Source organism: Microcebus murinus, chromosome 8 (assembly GCF_040939455.1).
Source record: "Microcebus murinus isolate Inina chromosome 8, M.murinus_Inina_mat1.0, whole genome shotgun sequence".
In the NCBI taxonomy this organism is placed as follows: Eukaryota; Metazoa; Chordata; class Mammalia; order Primates; family Cheirogaleidae; genus Microcebus; species Microcebus murinus.
In genome coordinates, this window is record NC_134111.1 from 17,671,511 (window position 1) to 17,694,342 (window position 22,832).

Sequence of the window (22,832 nt, forward strand, 5' to 3'; positions counted from 1 at the left end):
ATAGGCAATCGGTGTGCACTGCGGAACGTGCACGCTCCATGCCCTCAAGCTCTGCCCAGCTCTAGAGATTGCCAGCGTGCTGACCCGGTGTTCTTCAGAACTACCAAGCAGTTGACAGCAAGGCCCGGTAAGTTGGCTAGAAGATGCCTTTTGCTCTTGAGCACAGCTGGGTGTGAGGCTTGGCTGTCTTGCACCATCTGGACTCCATCCAGAGTGGCTGAGTTAATAAGATCGTTTGGACATTTCCCTACAAAGCAGCTTGTTGACCTGAAGTTCCCTTGATGTGGGTGGGCGCAGTCAACCCACCCTTCCCGTGTTCCTTATAGCAGCTGCTCCCAAACCTGCCTGGTGGTCAAAATCATCTGGAAAAGATTTGTAGGTTTCTGTGATCTACTGTAGTGTAGACCAACACACACAGGTTCTTGGGCGGGTGCCCACGAATGGACATGTAAGCAACACCCCCCTCCAGTTGGGTTTGATGATGGGCCGGGTTTGGGGACCACTGCCTTGCAACCTTCTACTTAGTATTTACTTACAACCCTTGGTAACTGCATCCTGGTTTCCCTTTTGTTGAAGGGTTTATGTTATAGCTTAACTTGTAAATGTCGGTACTGGGCTGTTTCTGACGCTCGGCAAGTATAAGAGAGACAAAAGTTTATTTTTTGAATGAATAGTGTTTGTGTGCAGTTCCACAGCTCCCTTGAAATGTTTTCTCATGGCATATTAAGTTGTCTTAAAACATTTTGGTTAACAGAAGGGTAAAAATTAGCACACCAGGAAATGTTTCATGTGTACCATTTTAGAGAAATTAAATACTTCCATATCTTCCAAAATTGGTGATAGATTTGAAAGTAAACGTTAAATTCCATTCTGGAGTTCTTATGCTAAGCCACTGTTTCTTAGGGAAATCTCGAGCACGTAATGTGACTAAATTCTCAGACTGTCTACCCTTCCTTTTCTTAAATCGTGCATCTTCGCCTGTCTTCCTCCACCTCTCATGAGGGGGCAGTGTGTTTTCCTGTATCCTGAGAGCACTCAGAAGCATGTCTGTGTATTTCAGAAGACAGACTCTCCCAGGATGGGGCAGAGGGGGGTGGGGTGCAAGCCTTGGGACCAGCTGTGGCCTGAAAGCTGCCCTCCTTTCTGTGCCACCTGTGGACTGCGTGGCCTGCCGGCCGGTTCTCTGGTGGAGGCTGGTGTTTCGGGACTGGCTGCGGCTGCAGCTGTATTTTGCTTGCTTTTATTTATTTATTTTTTTCCTTTTTCTAGAAACAGTAGCCTGAGCCTCGTTCTCCCATTTATTTGCTCTGTGAGGATGGAGCACTAAATCTGTGTTGAGAGAAACGGTGATTTATTTATTTATTTATTTTTGCCCTGTTCTGTAGGCCGGTCCGACAGCTCTCTGCTGTCAGTGTTCTGTGACTTCCCCCGAATGGTCATTCAGATATTTGTTTTGTGGTTTTGTTCCTCTAGTTTAGGATTTTCTTCTGAGGGCTTTACCCAGATGCTTTGCTTTTTCCTTCTCCTCCCTTATTATTTGAACCTTCCACTTTGGGAAGTTTACCCCCAAATCCTTTATTTGGGGGACCCCCTGCGTATTGGCTAGTGTATTCCTTTGTGGTCTCGGTTCTGTTGGAGCGTGAGGGACGTGTGGGTAGTATCGCTTGGTTATCAGCTGGGTGCTCTGTGTGTGGAGGTGGTGCGGGTGGCAGGAATGAACATCGGTCTTGTCTGCAGTAAGCTTCAGTGGCCCAACAAAAATAACACCCACAAACAATTAGTTGCAAAACTATTAATTAGAAATACGATTTTGTAAATACCTCCAGGATTTATTTTCTGTCTCAGGTCAGTGATGTTGAAATTAATTACATAGTACTTTGCAGATAGTAAGTCTTTTATTTAGGGAAGGCTAACGCCCCCAGCCCCTACTCCCAAAGGCTGGGAAAGTCACAACTTTGGGAAGTATTCCAGAAATAAGTGACTGACTGACTTTGGTGAGGACACTCTAGTAGTTCTGCTTGGAGAGTTCAAACAGATTTTCTGCCAAGGGAATGTAGCCTCCAGCCTGAATGCTTCAGACAGGGCTGTCTGGAGGTCCCCTGATGTGGTGCTTCCTTTGTGGATTCTTCTGGAAACTTCTCTCGTCACTGCGGTTTTCCCTGGATGCAGGAGCACAGCTGTTCTCTCCCTGGATGATGGTAGTTGTTGCCAGTTTGTGTCTTTCCTGGTCTCTTTCTTTTCTCGATTTAGCTGTTGTTTGTCTCCCCATCACCAAAGTATAATCAGATAAACCCAGTCTGGTGCAGGTTGTGTGTTTCCATGTAACCTCCATTAGTGTTACCCTTTCTCTGGTCACTCGTTCAGGGAATAGTTGTGCGCTTGCTGTACCCGAGGCTCTGTTCCACTCACCAAGGGTGTGGTGGTGAACAAAACCAATGAGTTCTCTGTCCTCATGGAACTTACATTCCAATAGACAAAACCAATAGGATAACCTCAGGTAGTTACTGCAGCCGTGAGGGAAAGGAGGGAGCCTGTGTTTCATGAGCGATCAGGAACGGCTGGGTCCCCTTGCATGTGGGTTGTGCCTTGAAGAATGAGGAGTCGGCCACGGAATGGGGTTGCCAGGCACAGGGTAGAGCACACACACGGAGACACCTGAGGTGGAGTAAGATGGGCGTTTTTGGGTTGGGGGAGAGGGAGGAGAAGGGCTGGTAGGAGAACAGGAGGCCAGATTTGGCAGAGTAGGGAGCCTTGAATTGCCCTCAGGTGCAATGGGAAGTCACTGGCATCAAGAGGAAAGCCCTGGTAAGGTTGTGTGCATGGCCTGGTGTTTTTCCCTCAGTGATAGTATTCTGCATCACCTGCTTGTATGTGGACATCAGCAAGCCAAGTGCCAGGTTGTAAACTTTGTTTCCTTCCTGGAAGTGACATGCCTTGCCTTCTTCACTGCCTCAATAGATTCACCCCAGGTGATTGGGGCCTGTATCTGCCAAGGCCAAAGCTGTGTTGTGGAATTATCTTGGCGGTGGAGGTGCTGTGGAGGGCAGGTCCCATCCCTCTGCCTGCCCCTTGTCTGTCCCTGTGTTGGTGTCAATGAGCATTGCTGCTTGATTTCTGTAGTGAGGGGAAAGGAAATTGAATAAAGCATGCCTAGAGCAAATCGCGGTTCTGCACACTCTCAGGGTCCTACCCCCTTTCCTCACACTCCATTCCCTTCTCCTTCCCCATTTGGGGCAGTGCCTAGAGTTTTCTGTCTGCTCCTCTGCTGTTTTTGTAAATTATCATTGGGGCTCATAGAGACTTAAAGGTCGTGTGTTATGTGGCATAATAAAATGAACATGCATAGACTTTACGTTACAACAGTGCCTGGATTTTTTATAAGCTACTTTGGATATTGAACGTAAATTAAAAAAGGTTTACATTTCAGGTTAGAGGGGCGTATGTCTTCTGTTTATTCATCAGACTACCTTTATTAAGAGCCCTTGGTGTTTGATCTTACTTCCTGGGGCTACTTTCTAGAGATGGAGGGGATGCTGTCTTTGCCCTCTAACTGCTTGAACCAGTAGATAGTCAGATGTTAAAGGGCGATGTAAAAGTGGGTCCAGGGGTCCGTGGGAGCACAGGGAACTATTTTGGGGAGCTCAGAAAGAGGGTCTTCTCTGCTGTCTTTGAGCTGGGGAATGGGATGTCGTAATCCTCTCGTGCTTTGGCCGTAACAAGGAAATTATTTTTCTCCATCTTTTCTGTTTAAAAAGCCTGTCTCTTTCCATATTCTCTTACACCGGGGAGCGAGTAGATAGGGGAAAAGACGGGATGACGGGTGGGGGGAGGGTGAACAGTCAGATGCTGCTTTGGCAGGAGGCCCCGGGGAGGAGAAGTCGGCATCTTCCAGGGCGCCGGGTTGACCTGTGACGGCTCCAGACGGGGGTGGAACGATTTTTATGATTTGTCTTCAGATCCTTTTCTCCTTTTCGCCTTCAGGGTGACCTGCGCTTGTCAGAGCCTCCGCCGCAGTTGTCGTTGTGGAGTGAGGTAACAGCTGCACAATGCTAATGAGAAAGCACAATGGTTGTCCGAGGTGGCCTTGGTGGCCGCCGGGCGCCAGCATCTTTATGGGCCCTGACACGCTGCTGGGAGGGCCACGCTCCCCATGCCAAGTGCTGCCCTTTCTTTTTGTTGTTGTCGTTAAATGAGAACCTCGAAGTACACATCTCTCCAAAAGCTGCCGTTGAGTACTCGGGCGCTGGAAGGGCTTCATGCTAATGTGCAGTTTGCTGTGTGTGATGGAATATGCCAGGGTTTAGTAGGGGCGTTGTTATTTTCCTTTCTGTGATTATGTATGTATGTATGTATGTATGCATGTATACATGTATGTATTTAGAGACAGAGTCTCTCTTTGTTGCCCAGGCTAGAGTGAGTGCCGTGGTGTCAGCCTAGCTCACAGCAGCCTCAAACTCCTGGGCTCAAGCAATCCTGCTGCCTCAGCCTCCCAAGTAGCTGGGACTACAGGCATGCGCCTGTAGTGCTCGGCTGATTTTTTTCTATATATATTAGTTGGCCAATTAATTTCTTTCTATTTATAGTAGAGACAGGGTCTTGCTCTTGCTCAGGCTGGTTTGGAACTCCTGACCTCAAGCCATCCACCTGCCTCGGCCTCCCAGAGTGCTAGGATGACAGGCCTGAGCCACCACGCCCGGCCCACTTTCTGTGCTTATTAATCTTAATAGTTGATACTAATGAATACAGCAACTAACTTCATAGCATTGTTATTGAAGACCACTGAAACCACCCAACCTGAGAACTCGCCAGCAACTCACATCTGAGATTTCCTCCTCTTCCACCCCCTGCCTCTGCCTCCGGCCCCACTAACCACTGTCCAAAACTTTTTCATTCTCTTGTTCGGTTTCTCTGCCTTGTTGCTTGCTGTCAGGGTATGAATTTTGGGCGACCTAAACATTCACATGTTGAAATCTGATCCCCAGTGTGATGGTATTAAGGAGGTCATGAGTCCTTCGGGGAGGTGGTTAAATCATGAAGGAGGTGCGCCCATGAGTGGGCCCAGTGCCCTTGTAAGAGAGGCCCCAGGGAGCTGGCTGCTGCTTCCCTCCCTTCTGCCACGTGAGGACACAGCTGTAAGGTGCTATCTATGAAGCAGAGAGCGAGCCTTCACCAGATTGCTAAATCTGGTGGTGCCTTGATCTTGCACTTTCCAGCCTCCAGAATGCATTTTTGTTTATCAAGTGCCCAGTCTGAGGGATTTCATTCTGGCAGCCTGACCAGAGGAAGGCACTGCCCCGGGGCTCAGCACCCAGATAGGAGTGCTGCAGTAGGCAGCTCTGGCTGCCGCCTCTGTGGGGCCATTCACTTTGTGGGTGGGTGGGCGGGGGAGGAATGTACTTAGGGACCACCCCTACATGTGAGATAAGCAATGGCTTAAGAACATGCTTTAGGCAGGGTCTTTTCTTAGTCATTGTTTGTCTCATTTTATGACAATTATTTTGCGGTGCAACCATCATCCTGAATGTGAGTCACAGATAATGTAATCCAGCAACACACACACTTTCAAAAAAAAAAAATGGAATTTCCTAACTGTAATGAAAAAGAGAAGTTAGAAGGAAAGTAATGCATATAGTCAAATAGGTATTTCATCATCTAAATGCTTGGGCCCAACTATAGCAAGAAGATAAGTAGTCAGATCCTTGCACCTATTGGTAAAGTCACCTATAAATTTAACAACTCCAAATATAGGGTTGACTCATACTCAGGAGTGGCTTTATCATCAGTAATGTGATTTTTTTTTTTTTTTATGGTTAGTAACTTGTGGTAAAGTTCAGAATAAAACAAAGTATGTTCTTAGTTCATTGTGCGTGATAGTTGCATTCTGGGAATATTTAAAATATATTAAAGCTACTGAAGGAGTAGTTTGTCCTCATAGGTACTCCTGGCCAGTGGGTCTTAATCTGCTAGGCAGGTCAGAGCCCCTGGGGGTGCTCATTTATAATGCAGATTTCTGAGTCCTCCCACCCTTGGAGATTCAGCAGGTGTCAAGCAGGGCTCTGGAATCTGTTTTTCATGAGCATCACAAGTTCTCCCAGTGAAGTTAGTAGGTCCAGGGACAAGCTTTGAGGAATGCTACTTGAAACTGTCGGTCCTTAATTCTTTTTGAGTGCTCTGAGGAATGTTCTAGGGATCAAGAACACCCAGGGCCTGCTTATTTTCATGTTTGGTAAGAACAGTTGTTTTCCCATTTAAGCTAAGACAGGAAGACTCAGCTTTTTGCTGAGTCCTGTAAGGTACATTAATAGCACCATTGAGTTTTACATTTAAAAAAATTACATTTTTCCAAAGCTCAGGTTATGGCACATTCTGAAACTCCAGAGCTCCCTAGGGTTTTATGAGGCATAAGGATGTGACGTTCTAGAAGAGAGCAGGGGCTGATCTGGACTTCACGGGCAGCTTTTTGCTGCTTGTGACCCTGGGCAAGTCACCCTACCTTTGAGAGTCACATGATGACTCTGAAGGGACTCCTTACTTCATTAAAAATCAAAAATACTGCATCTAGGGTTTAGTAGACCCCTTCATTTAAACAAATATTAAAAATTCTATTTTATGAATGTATCTAAGGTTGATTATATTCATTTTTTTCTTCCTTTTTTTTTTTTTTTAAAGAAAGCATTCTTATGGGTCCCTAAAAGTTTTGTGGGGCCTTAGGCACGTGTGTAAGTTTGCACTGCACCTCTCTCAACATCCATTTCTTCACCCAAGAAATGTAATAGTTGCGTTGCAGGTATGTTATGGGGATTTGATCTGATGGGAGTAAATCCCACCAGTGTACTTACTAGCTAGTGCAAATTGGAGTTGTCCTGCATGGGCCAAGAGGAAGCATTCCATTTAACAGTGGTCCTTTGTACTGGTATTTATACAAGGATCCGATGTCTTTTCGCTGCATAATTTTACTTAATCATGCTGTTTACATGGAGATTCTTTTCCCTCATAATCTTCATTGTTATTCATGCTAGCACTCATTTCTCACCCCCTGGGGATTCCTACCATCTGTGTTTGACAGCCCTCTCCCTCCCTTTGGGAGGATGGTGTAGTCACGTACCCATCTATTAAAGGAGAATGAATGGAGAGATGTATTGGGCCTTACTACTGTGGGGAGGATTTCTTTATCTGAGTACTAGAAATTCTAATTTCTGCCTAAGTGCCCTTTCTCTTCTATACTGTGTCCTCTTCCTCCTGAGCCAGTGAGATTCTGTCTCAGGAAGTTGACTTGAGAGATTCAAAAGAAAACTCGGTAGGTACACGGTGGCATGATGCCCTGGCAGGCCAGAGCTAGGATGGAGCAGAAACAAGGTACAGTGGAAGGTAAGGGAGCTGCTCAGTTGGTAGAGACGGGAGAATTGGGCTCATGTAAAGAGAAACCAGAGATTCTAGGACAGGTGTCCTCAAACTACGGCCCGTGGGCCACATGCGGGTGTTTTTGCCTGTTTGTTTTTTTTACTTCAAAATAAGATATGTGCAGTGTGCATAGGAATTTGTTCATAGTTTTTTTTAAACTACAGTCCAGTCTGAGGGACAGTGAACTAGCCCCCTGTTTAAAAAGTTTGAAGACCCCTGCTCTAGGAGGAGGGACATCGTGGTGCCTTTCCTGTTGGAATCCAGGAAATCGCTGCTGCTTGAAACCAAAGAAACTGACTAAAATGATGCCCTTTAGGATGACTTGATATTGTTTTTTTTTGGATTGTGAAGTCACTCAGCTCAAGGACAGGTATTTGTTGAGCTCCTGAGAGGTGCTGGGCACTGGGGATTCTGTGGGAGGAGCCCTGCTCTCGGGGAGCATATATTTTGCTGGAAGAGAATCACACTGCCTTGACAAATAATTAAGACCACTTCATACATTCCTGAGTGTTCTGGAAAGACAAAGTCGAGCAGTTGAATGAGTGTGACTGAGCAGCAGTTGCTTTCTCTAGGCCAGAGTGATAAACATGCTGGAGGTGAGGCTTCAGGGAGGGGGGAGGTGTGGTCATGCATGGATCTCGAGGGTGAATGCTCACAGCAGAAAGGGCCACAAGTATGAAGGCCCTGGGCCAGGAACCAGCCTCAGCACGTTCTAGAGAGGACAGCCAGCCAGAGCTGTGCACATGTTCCTATGCAAGGAAGAGAGGTCACGGGGTGGGCAGTGGCCAGAGCATGTAGGTTGTGGTCCAGTTTGGAGTTTGAGTGTAGCTGAGAAGCCCCCGATAGTTTTACCCATGGGAGTGACATTTCTTTACACTTTAGAGAGATGGCTGATGGCCCTGTGGAGGGCAGAGGCTGGCTGTGGACAGGGGTGAGCGGGCAGGAAGACTGTTACCACCATCTGGGTGGGAGGTAACCTGGTGGCTTGGAAGGGGATAGAAATAGTGGAAGTGTCAAACATAGATTTTGGGATACATTTGGAGGCAGAGCTGGTAGGATGCTGATGGATGTGAGCTCAGGGTGGGAGGGAATGAAGAGAACATGCACAGGAGGGCTAAGGGTTTTGTGGGGGGCGCCGGGAGGGTGGCGATGCCATCTGCTGAGCTGGTGTGTGTGCCTGTGAAAGCAGCTGCTCCAACTGGGGCCTGCTAAACTGGGGGTGCACACTGCATGTGGAAGTGGGGCTGCGGAGTAGGCACTTGGATGTTTGGAGCTCGCTCAGGTGTGAGGGGTCGGGTAGATACGTGAATTGGAAAGCCTCGGCTTATAGATGGTATTTGAGATCAGAGGACAGGGTGCTCTTGCGCTCATTGAGTGAGAGAGAATATGGATGCAGAGAAGAGGTCCAAGCACAGAGCCCAGGGGCGTTCCAGCAGGGCAGGTTCCTGGGGAGAAGTCAGCAGGGGAATTGCTGTGGTGTCCTCAAGGCAGATTGGTGAAAAGGAGCAGTTCTATAAATAGAAATCCCCGCTGAACTGGCAGAAAACCTGCAGTGTAACATGCCCAGAGAAAGAAGAGTGATCAGTAAGCGCTTAAGAGTGTATGTTCTGCCCCTGGAATGCTACCAGAGAGGCTGTTCCTAATTGAGGAATATGGTCCTTAAGTTTTTTATATCACCTTATATTTGTGGTAGGGATCATTGGCTCTGTGAGCAAAGCTCTTTGACATTTGTGGATGGAGTGCACTCATTATTATTATTAAGAGGAATTCTCTGAAATGAATGTCAGTTCCTTTTCCCCCTAAGCTTTGCTTTATGAATTCCCATACAGTTTATTTAAGAAATTTGTGATGGGCGAGAGGGAAGAGAGAAAGGTGATTTCCGAAGCTTTTAATGGCCACTTCCTGCCAACTCTTGGCATCCCATCACGTCAAGTATGCCAGTGGGGAAAGGGGGTCACCTGTGGATGCAGGGGATGCCCAGATGCAGATGGCCTTCTGATCTGTGGCACACATTTGGGAGATGGGGGGGGGGTGTGAATTTCCTTTTGCTGCTATAACAAATTATTACACTTAGTGGCTTAAGACAACACATTTATCATCTCATGGCTGTGGAGGGAAGAAACCTGAAATGGTTCTGTAGTAGACTGAATAATGCCCTCCAAAGATATCAGGCTCTAACCCCTAAAATCTGTGTTACCTTATATGGAAAGAAGCGTCTTTGCAGACGGGGTTAAGTTAAGCATCATGAGATAGGGAGATGATTTTGGATTATCAAGATGGAACCAGAATGCCACCACAAATGTTCTTCTCACAGAGAAGCAGAGGAAGATGACATGGGGACAGAAGAGGAGAAGGTAGTGTGGCCACAGAGGAGGCAGGAATTGGAGTGATGTGGCCATAAGCCAAAGAACACAGGCAGCCACCTGAGGGTGGGAGAGGCCAGGGGCAGGTTGTGTCCTAGAGCCCCACCGGAAGGAGCACTGCCCTGCTGACACCTTGATTTCTACCCAGTGATACTGATTTTGAACTTCTGGACTCTGGACCTGTGAGAGAATAGATTTCTGTTGTTTTAAGCTGCTACATTAATGATCATTTGTTACAGCAGCAGTAGAGGACTGATACAGTCTCACTGGGCTAATCAGGTGTCGACAGGACTATGTTCCTTTTCAGAGGCTCTAGGGAGAAATCTGTTCATCTGTTTCCTCCCTCTTCCAGCTTGTAAAGGTGGTCCATGTTCCTTCACTCAGACCTCCTTCTGTCTTCAAGCCAGTCTGTATTGACACTTCTTAGAAAAGGCGTCCTCAAACTACGGCCCGTGGGCCACATGTGGGTGTTTTTGCCTGTTCGTTTTTTTACTTCAAAATAAGATATGTGCAGTGTGCATAGGAATTTGTTCATAGTGTTTTTTTTTTTTTTTTGACTATAGTCTGGCCCTCTAACAGTCTGAGGGACAGTGAACTGGCCCCCTGTTTAAAAAGTTTGAGGACCCCTGTCTTAGACAATGACTCTTTGCTTCCCTCTTCCACATTTAACGACCCTTGTGATTACATCGGCCCCACCTGGTGCATCCGGGATAACTGTTTTAGGGTCAGCTGATTAGCTACCTGACTTCCACCTGCAACCTTTATTCCCCTTTGCCATGTAAGGTAACATATTCTAGATGCTGAGTTATGACATAGACTTCTTTAGAGGGCCTTTGATCACGGGGTGGGAGGGGGCAGTTATTTAGGAATAGTATATAAGGTGAAGAAATGAGTCTTTCTCTCCAGGAAACCTAACTTGGCCATCTGAGGTTACCATGCATGGTTTTCTTCCTCCTCCCAGTACCTGAGCCAACAAGAGTTGCATGTTGGAGCCTTCAGATTGGGCTTTATTTCTCAAGGCACACGGCAAACCCCATGATGATATTAAACGGTTAAAAACAGTTGCTTGCCAGAGGTAATGATCATTTGCTTCTGCTAGGCTCGGAAGAGATTTTAAGAGCTTAGCAATGAATCCGGCCCTCGGAAAGCCCTGCCTTACTGGGCGCCTTGCACAAGGGTGTTATTGAGGGCAGATACCAGGCAGCGGTGGTATATGCATCATTGTGTTCTTGCCATCTTCTGCCTCTTGCCTGCTACCAAGCTGAGTTCAGGGAGGTTTTAAGGGGAGGGATTCTCTTTTGTTCTATTGCCTTGTTGGCTCATGTGTCATAACTCAAAGGTCCATGAACCTCAGCTGGCCAGTGGTCACACCTTATTTGAAGGTGAGAAGATCTTGTGTTTTATTTCTGAACGATTTCGCATTTGTCATGCTGTCACTGACACTATCAGCTTTATTGCCTGTCATTCTAGTGAGACCTGCCTAGGGAAGATAGCTAAGGATCCCCAAGGACACAGCAAGACACCACTTAGAAGAAGAGCTTTCTGTTCTTTTGGCTGAACTTTCGTTGTTGTTTTTTGAAAGCAGACCAGTATTTTTTAAACTTCAGACGTAGTTTTTTTTACTATATTCATGTTACCACCTGTACTAGTTAACATATTTGTCTTTAGATTTATTCTAAATCAAACTCATTTTAATTGAGTCTCATTCTAATTGATAATATATATCAACTTATGGATGTGCTTACCCATATTAAGATAAATACTTCACTATTAGAATAAAATGAATTTGTTTTTATCATATGCACCACAATCAGGAAAATGGTGAATTAGACCATGCTAACTGCCCAGGGTGCTTGGTGCCCAAGGGAAATAGTCTTTGACTAGGAGCCAGAATTCTGTTAGCTTCAGCAGGTAAGAGGGTGGCTGGCAGCTATTTAGGAACAATTTAAGTAGACTATCTGAGAACCAGGGATTGGACATGCCTTTATTCCCCCCAGGCAAAAAGATGCATTTATTTACTCTAGCATTTATAATATAAATAACATAGATACATACATACACCAGAAATCTTGACCTTTATCCCTTTTGTGGAATCAAGCTTGAGGAAGAACTTATATTCTATATGAAATGTCTAAGGGAACAGGTTCGCAATGGGCTTCCACCAGAGCCTAGGCAAGTCATGAAACTCTATCCAAGAGAAGCAAAAAATCTAATAAACATAACTCTACCTCATATATCTATTTGGTCTTTCTTGGCTGAACTTTTAAAAAATATATTTATTTTTATACCATAATCTTTGTTTTAATAAACCTTACCTTACTTTCAGCCTCTGGAGAAAATGAAATTAAATAACAAAGAGGATCAATAAGGCTTCATTTTTGTGGTTGGCGTCAGTTTTTCCAAGCGTCCCCAGAGCAGTGTTACCTGGTGTTCTGTTCGTCAGCTTGAAGAGAGGGCGTGTGTAAGGAAAGACCCAGACCTTTCCTACCCTGTGTCACTAGCAGTCACTTGTCTTCCTCTTTCTCTTTTTTTGCAAATTGGGGTGTGTGTGAGCCAGATGGGTTGTGTATGGGGGATGGCTTATTTTTATAACAACATAAAGTCCCTTAAAATGGTTAACTTGATTCCAGGGCTGCCTCTTGCCCTGCTTTGGGAGAATGTTAAATCAGTTCTCTAGAAATTTGGAGCACCTCTGATTTCCTCAGAAATCAAGGATCTAGTTTTCCATGGAAAATTGTGGGGAAGATGTAGGGTTTCCTCATGCTTTCAGCCTGTTCCCTCTTCTCCATTGCGTTATTGTAACTTCTCGGGAAATACTCCTTTTATTATTCACTTCCAGCATATCAAACTATTATCTTCCAGAGACAGGGAAGATGTCAATAAGACCTTGAGCCTTGCGTCACCTGAGTGATAGTGGTAAATGAACCGGCTTGCATGCTGAGCTCCACTGGGTGGAGAATACTGATCTGCTGAAGTTGATGCATGTGGGGAAAATGTCTCATCTTCTTGACATTGAAACACTGTTTTGCCTTTTGGAAGAGCCAGGTCTGCGCAGGCATTGTGGATATTTGCATTTTATTTGCAGGGAGTCTTTGCTAACTTGGGTAAAAGCATCACTTTGCAAACGTCCTCACTTTATTTTCTTAGGGGAAAGAAAGACAGCAAAATGACAGGCTGGTAACAAATGGAACTAGACTCAATTTCCAGGTCAATAAATAGGTGGCCCAGGTGGTGAAGTACCATTGTGCCTAATCAGATATTGGGCTGGCTTTGGAGATGTACTGAACACATCCACATGAGTGAGACTTGGGAGTCCCCATCTTAAATCTTGCATTCCGAGGTGAAGAGGGTGAGTGCCAGGTGCTCTCTCAGGTCTAAGCTGAGCCCTAAACCTACTCCTGGCCAACTTCTACCTGTGGTTCTTAATACTTACGGCACCAGATGTTGTGGGGCTTGGGGGACACCAGCCAATTCTCCAACTCTCCAGAGGTCAACTGGGTGTCCTACAATTCAACTCTGACACTACCTGGAGTTAGTGCATACTCACAAGGTAAGGGCTCAATCTCCACAAGACAGCCCTCACTTCAGACACCAATCACAAGTCCCACATTGTTACCTGTACTTCTGACCAGCTGGCCATAAATTTGGGGTTTCTACAAAATTTCTACACTCAAGTTTGATAATTTCCTGTAATGGGTCATAAAACTCAAGGAAACTTGTATTTACATTTATTGATTAATTATAAAGGATATTACCAATGATATAAATGCATAGCCACATGAAGAGGTACATATGGCAAGTCTAGAAGGGTCCTAAGTGCAGGAGCTTCTGTCCCTGTGGAGTTGGGGTGTGCCACCCTCTTGGCACATGGGTGTGTTCACCAACCTGGAAGTTCCTGAACCCTGTCATATAGGGTTTTATGGAGGCTTCATTACATTGGGATGATTGGTCAAATCCATTGGCCACTGGTGATTTAGTCAACATTTAGTCTTTCCCTTCCCAGGAGTTGGGGCGTGGGGCAGAAAGTTCCAACCGTCTGGTGTGCCTTGGTCTTTGTGGTGAGCAGTGCTGATCCTGTAGCTATCTAGGGACCTCAACCACCAGTCATCTCATTAGCATACACAAAGACACTGTTAAAACTCTGGACATTTCCAGAGTCTTAAAGCTCTTGTGAGGGGGACTGGGGGTTAAGACCAAATAGTATAACAAAAGATGCCTCTATCACCCAATCACTTAGGAAATGATATATGAGGGTTTTATGGAGCTCTTGAGTCATGGGCGGAGTTGGGAGGGACAAATACATAGTTCTTAGGTCACAACAGCCAACCAGTATTTTAATAGTCATTGAGGTGACTTAAGCAAACCAGTACTCTTGATTTTTTTTTAACTTCTTATTGACATATAATATGCAAGCAGAAAAGTACACATCACAAGTGTACAACTTGATGGACTCCCACAAAGTACATATGCCTACCTAACCACCAGATGGACAAATAGGACATTGTCAACCCTTCAGAAGCCCCCTCATGTTCTCCTCTCCAGCCACTGGTCCCACCTGCCCCCTCCCCAAATCCTGACTTCTAAATGCATAGATTCATGTGGTCTGTTTTTCTCTTTATATGGACAAACTCATACAGTGTGGACTATTTTGTGTTTGGCTTCTTTTGCTCAATATTATGGTTGTGAGACTCATCCATATTCTTGTTTATAGTTGTAAATCATTCTCTGTGCTGTATAATATTCCATCATGTGCATATGCCACAATTTTTGATCCATTCTACCAAAGATGGGCATTTGGACAACTAACAGTTTTTGGCTGGTATGATTGGTACTTCTGGAAACATTCTAGTGTATGGTGAACATAGGTGCACATTACATGTAAGAGTTGAGTATTGTCTTAGTCCATTTTGTGTTGCTATGACTGAATACCTGAGACTGGATAATTTATTAAAAAAAAAAGTTTCATTCAGCTCACGATTCTGGTGGCTAGAGAGCCTAGCAGCATGGTACCGGCCTCTGCGTGGCTTCCGGGGAAGGCCGTGAGCTGTGTCAAGACATGGCAGAAGACCAGAGAGGGAACGGGTGTGCGCAAAAAGGAACCAAATATGAGAAGGAACCTTGATTTGTTGTAAGGGTCCTTATTTACCTGCTCTTGAGGAAACTCATCTGTTTCTACAAGAGTGAGAACTTGCTCCCTTGTAGACAGCATCAATTCTACTCATGAGGGACCTGCCCCCATGACCCACGCGCTTCCCAACACCACTGCACTGGCAGTTAAACATCAACGTGAGTTTAGGCAGACAAACCACATCAACACTATGCTAAGTCTGTATCTAGATGTGGGATTTGGGGATCATAGTAGGTACACACGGTCAGCTTTGTGGGAGACTGACAGTTTCCCTAAGTGGTTGTACCAATTTGTACTTTTGCCAGCAGTGTATGGAAGCTTCCCTCCCTCGCATCTCACCACGGTTGGTATTCCTTATCTTGTTCACCTTAGCCTGCCTGGTGGGTATGTAGTGACATTAGGGTGTGGTTTTAATCCCATTTTTTGTATTTGATTTGGAAGGACTTGGTTATGTGCTTTGTGCTTATAATGGACTCTAATCTCTGCTGCTTTTACATGGTGACCTTAGGAAGGGCATTATTATTTTAAGTTTTCAGAAAAGCTGATGTGTTGCAACAGATTCCATCATTTCTCAGCTATTCTATAAGGGAGAAGCTGGTAAAGTTTGGTGTCTTGTACTGAATAATAGTCTACTCTTGCCATATGTTTGGTTGTTGCAGTGAGATCAGCAGAAATAAGAAACCAAGGTCCAAATGAGGCCAGCTTAATTTGAGCTAGCTGAATTTATTAGTACTCAACCTGGACGTTTATAGTTCTGCACAGGGCGGCCAGTGGGTGGAAGATGGATAAGTCTGAAACTTGCTCAAGTTGTGGTTCTGTGAGACCAAACTCGATTTTCAGGTTTTGAGTGGGAAATTCCCACGTTGCAGTCAAATACGCTTCCAGGATAGGGTAGGTTATAAAGAGTGAAAGTGAAGTAGCTCAGAACCACGTGACAACTGAGAGCACCGCCGCCATAGCGTTTCTGCCTTACCATGGAGGCTGGGTTTTTCTATCAGTCGAGGCAATTTTGTGATCTACAGAATTTACTGTGAAAATTCTGCAGAAAAATTAAAGCCTGGCTAGGAAATAGTGCTGGCATGAGGAGCATGCTAAAGAGGCCCGGGTCTCCTTATGTAAGTGGGAAATGTGACTCACCCTCCTGCTGTGTTCCTGAGACAGTTCGCACCCGACATGTAGAAGGTGATTAATGGAGATGGATTCGGCATCGTTTTTTATGCTGCTACTTTTGCCATTTCTGCTCTTGATCTCGGGATGATGCTGGCGGTTTCTCGGGTGCTCGGCGAATGAGGAAGTGGGAGTTGGGAGGGAGATGGGACCACTGCTGTGCTTGACAGTTGAGGGACATGTGACAGGAGCCCTGCTTAGCACAGGGATGCTTTTGCCAGAAAATAAAGCATGGTGGGCTTGGCAGAAGTCAGTCTGCAGCAGGATCATGGGATGCTGCTTCCGGGGGCTCTGGTGGCTTGTTCCTCATTAGCTACCTCTGAAGATCGAAGATCATATAAGGAGGTTGTTGGTGTCCCTTGTAGGAAGAGAAAAGTCCCAGGAGGCTGGTAGGATCCTTAGGGGCCCTATGTCAATTGTACCCAGCATGATGATATTGGGTAAAAGTAATAGAATATATGTGTTTTCTGGATATGACTCTCAGAACCTTCTGCTATTGCTTTTATTACCGATGTGACATCTGTATCGGGTAGGAGGGGATGAGTGTGGTCTGAAGGAGTGTGTGTGTGTGTGTCGTGCACCAAGTGTTTTTTTTTTATAGCTGAAAGGATGGAAACAAATCTTTTTCGAGCACTTAGAGGGTCCAGGCTGTGCCAAACCCTTGGACTTTGATGTTACATTGTCACATTCAATCTCATTTGAGTCTCCATCCTTATAGATGTGAAACTGAGGCTCACAGGCCTTAATAATTTACTAGACTTGAGAAGGCAGGTGTGGGTAGCTGAACGCTGAACTGAAAGCCATCCTCTAGAGCAAATGTATCACGGAAAGATGCTGCATTGGCCGCCGGTGCAGCAGTTACTCCTGGTCAGAACGTTCATTAAGGTCCTTCATTTAAGAAATATTGTTGGATTTGGGTGTTTCCTCACATACCAGCCTATAACCAAGGTTGGTTTGGTGACCTGGACTTTTTCATTTTAGAAGGCAAGCCCTGGGTCTCACCCCCTGCTGTGGATTTCTGATGTTTTATTGTGAGAATAAGGCCCAGCTCTTATTTGATCTCCTGGTGAGAGAAGAGGGCCTTTCAGTCTCTCTCCAGATGAATTCCCTGAGGGCAGAAGATCATCATGTCTTTTGTACTGAATGCTGGGCACAGAACTGGGCATTTTTCTCGATTGCATGGGGAAAAAACATGGAGAGTTGAAGGAAAAAATGGATTATAACTTTTACAGATGTTTTTGTGCCTTGCCCTTTCCACAAAGGACCTGACACCACCACCAAAGACTGCAATTCCGTGAGAGCTGGCTCACAGGATAGATGATCACATACGATAGGCAGTCAATCAGTGCTTGCTGTTAGTGTTAGTATCTGCTGTGAGGATGTGTGTTGGGAAGCAGGAAACAGATTCTTGGTCCTGCTGGTCCACCTTCCTCCTCAAGAAAAGCTATTGAAATGCATGAGTGACGGTGGCGGCACAGATGAGGGTGATGATGGATTCATGCTAACTTAAAGTAAATCACTTGTAAAATTTGCAAACACTTTGTTAAAATACCTCACAGCAGATCACAGTGTATGGTGTATCTCCTAACTTGTTGCAACACCGTAGTTCTCAGTGTGACGCAGAACAAAGACGCATAGCCCTGGCCTTTTAGGAACTGCAGTGTCATAAATTAGACTGTTTGCTCATTCACCCTATCAGCTCTTACCACATGACATGCTCTTTCGAAACTTCGGCTTAAAATAGTAAGACTTTATTGACGTTCATGAGTCTGTAGGTCAGTTGGGGTGGTTCCTTTGGTCTTAGTTGGGTTCAGGCCTGTGATTGGGGAAGTGGAGCAAGGCTGCTAATCTTGGTTGGGCTTTCTGCTGTGTAGGGGGTTGGCTGGCAGAGTCTGGTCTAGGATGGCCCCCGCTGGGCTCCCTTGCACGCGGTCTGCCATCCTGTGTCAGGCCAGCTCAGGCCATTTGTGTGGCTCTAAGAAGATAAGGAGAAGCATCCATCCATTATCTTTTGAGGCCCGGGCTGGGAACTGGCATGCTGCAACTAATGCGTTTTATCAGCCAAAGCAAGGTGCAAGGCTAGCCCAGATTCAGACTGTAAAGACACAGATTCTTCTTGATGGACGTTGCTGTGGTCTCATTGCAGGGAACGTGGATGTGGGGAAACTCTTAATCGGGACCATGAGTGCAGTCCGTCCACCATGTCCTTTCTTTTGTTCCTTCATTCCACCGTGTTCACGCGGCCCCTTAAGCAATCCCATATTCTCTTGTTTCATTCTTTGTTCATTAAAACTCCTGAAAGACTGTGTACTGTTCACTGTCCACAGCCTCCAAGGAAACCAAGATGAGTAAGATACCAGCCCCGCCCTGCGGAGTTTCATAAGCAAAGCGCAGGAGGGAGAGGGAACGTGTAGGTGGCCAGTAATGAGAGAATTTGGGTGAGCCCAAGGGGCCTTGCGTGCAGAGTGGGCTGTGAACCAAGTGTGGGTGGGGCAGCTGCACAGAGGAGGGGCCCGGTGACCCAGGAGCGGGGAGCAGGAAACGGCAGAGAGGAGGTGGGGAGAGAGAGCGCATGCAGCAGGTGCCTCAGCTGCACTAAAGGACCAGGGTAGCTGGTTCTGGAATACTTTGTTTCCTGGAGGGCTGGCAGTGGCAGGAGGTAGGGCTGGAGAAGTCCACTGGGGCCAGGTGGAAAAGCCTGCTGTGAGAATTGGGGACTCCGGCACAGTTGATGACCGAAGGGAAGTTGTTAGCAGATTTCTCATGCTGGCGACTTATCTGTTTTAAGGAACAGACAGTTCGATTATCGTACCCTGATGCCTTTTCCTCATTAGAATGAGGAAGCCAGGATAATACAGCTCAGTGAATGTCAAACTGTGTCCTGAGGCGCCCTGGGGGTACCATAGCAAAGTCACAAGGCTGGCATGAGATGTTTTACAATTTTGAGGAAAACACAGGGACATCTGTCAGATGCCACTTAACCGCAACCAAGTTGTTTGGACCTAACTACTTAGTAACTGGAGCTTTTATTATTTCTTTTGGCCTAAAAGTGTGCCATGAAAAAAATGACTGAATCACAATTAGTAAAATGGAAATGTTCGAATTTCGAATCCTGCCCCAGCCTCTTATTGAGGTGAGACCTTGGGCAAGTGATTTCTTTCTTGACCGGCTTCCTCATCTGCAAAGTGGAGATGGTACTGCTGACCCCTCTCTTGGTTATGGAGAGGAATAGTTGAGCCCCTGTAAGCAAAGGGTTCTAATGGGAGCCTGGCGTAGTGTAAGCACTAATAAGCGAAATCACCCGTATTGTCATTGTTGCTTTGGTAATGTCACAGTGCCTGGGCTGTTGCCGGGTCATTGTGTTTTTGTGAAAGCAACAGAAGCACCACAGGTGCCCCTGCTGGGGGAAGGAGCACCTCCACAGTGGCTCACCGCCCTCTGACTGGTGAATAATAGGACTCTATTCTGCGTGACGTTACGCACAGTGTAATAGACAGGGGCGTGCAGCTCCCTGATCTTCCATGGGACCCGAGTTCTTCCCCCGCCTTTCCTTTCTGGAGACTCAATTACCAAGCGCAACTCCGGTTTCAGAATGACGTGCTTGGGCACATCCATTTGTTTTCTCTTTCCTGTGGCCCTTCCCACCCCCACCCCAAGTGAAATGACCTCTCTCTACCATAAGTGGCTCAGATGAAGTGAGCATAGGGTGGTGCCCCTGCCTTGTTGCCTGCACCGGTGGAAAGGAGCAGGATAGCCCCACAGTGGGCTCTGTGTGTGTCCCACAAGTGCCAGTACATCCTCTCTACACACAGCCGGGCTTCCGTCTGTAATTATAAGCTGATTTGTGATGGCTTAGCCAGCTCATTGTTCCCTGTCTCTAGTTGGTCCCCTCGTTTTTCTAAAGAAGGCCTCGGATTATTCCCCAGGGTTAGATTTTCTGCTGTCCTTGGAGCGCGTGTGTGTATGCGCGTGCACGCGGCGGCTGCCGTGTTCTGATTTCTGTGCCCGGGCCTGCCCTCCCTGCTCCGCAGCCCTGCCTGGCCTTCGCTGCAGTCTGTGTGCTCCGCTCTTGTCCAGGGAACTTTCTTCTTCTTTCATCTCCACACATGTCACCGACTGCTGCTCACTCTCACTCGCCGCCGGGAGTTGGCTCTGGCCTCATTGCTCACTCTGATCGCGTTCCTTTTGGATTCTGCCAAATCTCTTGCATTTGCTTTTCACCTTAGCACTCCATGCTGTCGGCAGTTCAGCAAGCCCTTTCCAAGCTAATTTCCCCCCATTTGCTGTTTAATTAGTTTTCCTCTCCTGCTTCTCCACCCTCTGTCCAGCGGTCCCTTCTGGGGCTAACCAGCACGAGTCCAGCACTTTCTTGCATGATTTTAAGAAAATGTGGGTCAGAGCAACGCCAGTCACGGCATTTATTTATTGTTCCCAGGGTTGTGGCTTTGTCTTGAAAATCTCGGTTTTATTCATTTGTTGTCTTGCTTTACAACAAGGTGTGGGTCCTGTTGGCAGGCCTTTCGTGATCTGCAGCAAGTCTCCCAAGCCAGGTACTTGTTATCTCCCGTGGAGTATCTGTCGGAAAGGACTCATATTTTACAAAGAAAATGCTCTGAGTGTTGACCTGTGTCTTTACGTCTTTTGGAAGACAGGGGGCTGGCTTCCTCTTGTAAATGAGATTCAGGTACAGTCTGTGAAACCCCTGAAATGTTAACTTTTAGTGTCTGTGAATTTTTTTGGGGAAGAGTATGTATAGATTTGTCAGATTCCTTTAGGAGCCTTTGGCCCCCAAATATTAGGATCCGCTGCCTGGGTTATTTAGAAAGTCTAAAGAGATTGGAAATGTTAATGTGTGAGCTGAAAGAAAAGGATAGAGGTGTAGGAACACACAGACACCTGTTTGTAAGGGTAAAACCCTGGTACACAGGGCTGGGTCTCTGAAACTGTGACATTCAAAAAAGCAGTAGTAGTAAAAGGAGCTTGAGGTTTGTTTTTGACTTTCCCCTTAGTGCTAATTCTTACAGGCTCTTAGGGTTGACTGGTGATAGATTTTCAGAAGCTGAATGGAATAAAACACAAAGGTGGTTGCCTTCGAAATTTCTAGTCTAAAGGCACCTCATCAGGCTCTGTCCTCTGTGGCAAGAGCTCCACTCACTGAAGAAGCATGGTGTGGGCTGCAAGGAACAAAGGTGGCATGTGCCTCCACTGGCAGGCCTGGAACATTGCTAGTCAAGGGTGGGCCACAGACTGGGAGCATTGGCAAAGCGGGGCAGCTTCTAAGAACTGCAGATTCCTTAGGCCAACTCGGAATGTGTAGAACGACCGGATCACGTGGTGATGCACTGGAACGGCAATGGTCAAGGAGCAGAGTTCTAGGCTCAGCCTGTTTCATGGGCAGCAGTGGTGGCCAGATCTCTCAGAGGCATTGTGTTGTGGGCATGGCCTCTCCGTGTGCAAGATTACGTTCTGTTCTATCATTTTTAATAAATTACAGTAAGTGATTTAGATATATATCTGTTTATCAGTATATGGTCTGGTTTTGTACCTTTCTGTGAGTATTTCCATGAAAATATATATCAGGAAAAGAATCATTTATGGCCTGTCTGCCTTGAGGTCTGGGGTTGGGAAGATGCCGTAACATCCATATACAGTCACCATAGAAGTTACTGAAGATTCAAGTAGTAAAATATTGCTTCTGCCTTTGAGAAGCCTGGTCCAGGGAGATAAACATGTAAAAGGGGAATTTTATCTCAATGTGCTATATATTGTGATAGCATAAGGGACCAGAGAGAAGAGTGGATAGTTTTGTCCTACTGCTGGGATGTCACTAACAGCAGTAAACGCAGATAACCTAAATATAATATAATGAAGATGTTTTTTGAACTTTACCATGCTCCTGACCTCTTCTGACAGCTGCCCTGATTCCTCTTCAAACAGAAGGGACAGCACCTATTGTGTCTCCAAGTAAGCCGTTTAGCCATTTGTTACTCACCAGCCTGCTGGTGTGTGGCCGGAGAGTGTTTACTGTTGAGTGGTCATCCTGTTCCGGCCCTTGCTCAAGAATTCCTGCTTCCTAGTAAGTGGCTTGACTTCCTGCTGACTTTTTGTCTTTGGGAACTCATGGAGGGCATATTATCTTTAAATCTAAAGCTTTTCCTCCCAAATTGCCTAGTGGAAGCATGGCCACTAATCCCTGTAGCGGGAGTTGGCCTCATTTAAATATTTAGCAGGCGGACCTTGGCTCCCTTGATGTAAGATTCCGTAAGAGTTTTGCAGAAGGAGAAGCCATAACTCTATATTGTATGTACTTTTTGTTTATAAGTATGGAACAAAAACTACCTAGGAAACCAGTGTTTGCAATCAGCCTATTGCCTTTTTTTTTTTTTTAAGCTAGAAGCTCTTCTGTATCCAGACTTGCTTTTCCATACTCCATTGCTTTGGAGCCAAATAAACTTAGGATCAAATCCTGCAATCCCTTAGGTGAGCTTTGGAAGTGAAGTTAGCTCGTTCTTTGCTCCCCACTTTACATGTGAGGTTCAAATATTTCAAAATGATACTAAGAATGAAAGGAGCTAGTGTAGGTAAGAACAGCAGATATACCCTGCCCTCACGGGGCTCATGGTCCTTTAGTATGTGACTAAAATGCCAGCAGGGGCTAGGCAGGTCACACAGGCCTGTAGAGCAGCCCTGTCTTGCTCCATGGCAGACCGGAGAGCCACGCCCCTGTTCTCCATTCCAGCCAAGGTCCCATCACAGGAAAAGGGTTCAGTGTA

The 22,832-nt window shown here is 46.1% G+C and overlaps 1 protein-coding gene across 5 annotated transcripts in view; it reads left to right on the top strand.

The window, feature by feature from the left end:
- Positions 1-22,832, top strand: part of MGAT5 (alpha-1,6-mannosylglycoprotein 6-beta-N-acetylglucosaminyltransferase) — a 316,936-nt gene that overhangs the window by 69,037 nt on the left and 225,067 nt on the right. The window contains exon 3 of one of the 5 annotated variants that reach the window (XM_076005478.1): positions 3,982-4,032. The exons of the other annotated variants lie outside the window; for them this stretch is intronic. The gene's annotated coding sequence lies outside the window, so the exon portion shown is untranslated. The remainder of the gene's footprint in view (positions 1-3,981; positions 4,033-22,832) is intronic. 5 annotated transcript variants of the gene reach the window in all.